Genomic DNA, 273 nt, shown 5'->3' on the forward strand with positions numbered 1-273 from the left:
ATTTACCAATGGGACAACAAATGGAACTGGAACAAGGACTATAGATTAGATGAAAATATTAATGTTAAATTCCTGAATTTGATAACCATACTTTACATGCTTGTTCATATGAAGTGCTGCTGCTGCTAAGTCACTTCAGTCGTGTCCGACCCTGTGCGACCCCATAGACGGCAGCCCACCAGGCTCCCCCGTCCCTGGGATTCTCCAGCCAAGAACACTGGAGTGGGTTGCCATTTCCTTCTCCTCTTCTGTGTATTCTTGCCACCTTTTCTT

This window comes from Bison bison, unplaced genomic scaffold (genome assembly GCF_000754665.1).
Source record: "Bison bison bison isolate TAMUID 2011002044 unplaced genomic scaffold, Bison_UMD1.0 scf7180017864122, whole genome shotgun sequence".
NCBI classification, from domain to species: domain Eukaryota; kingdom Metazoa; phylum Chordata; class Mammalia; order Artiodactyla; family Bovidae; genus Bison; species Bison bison.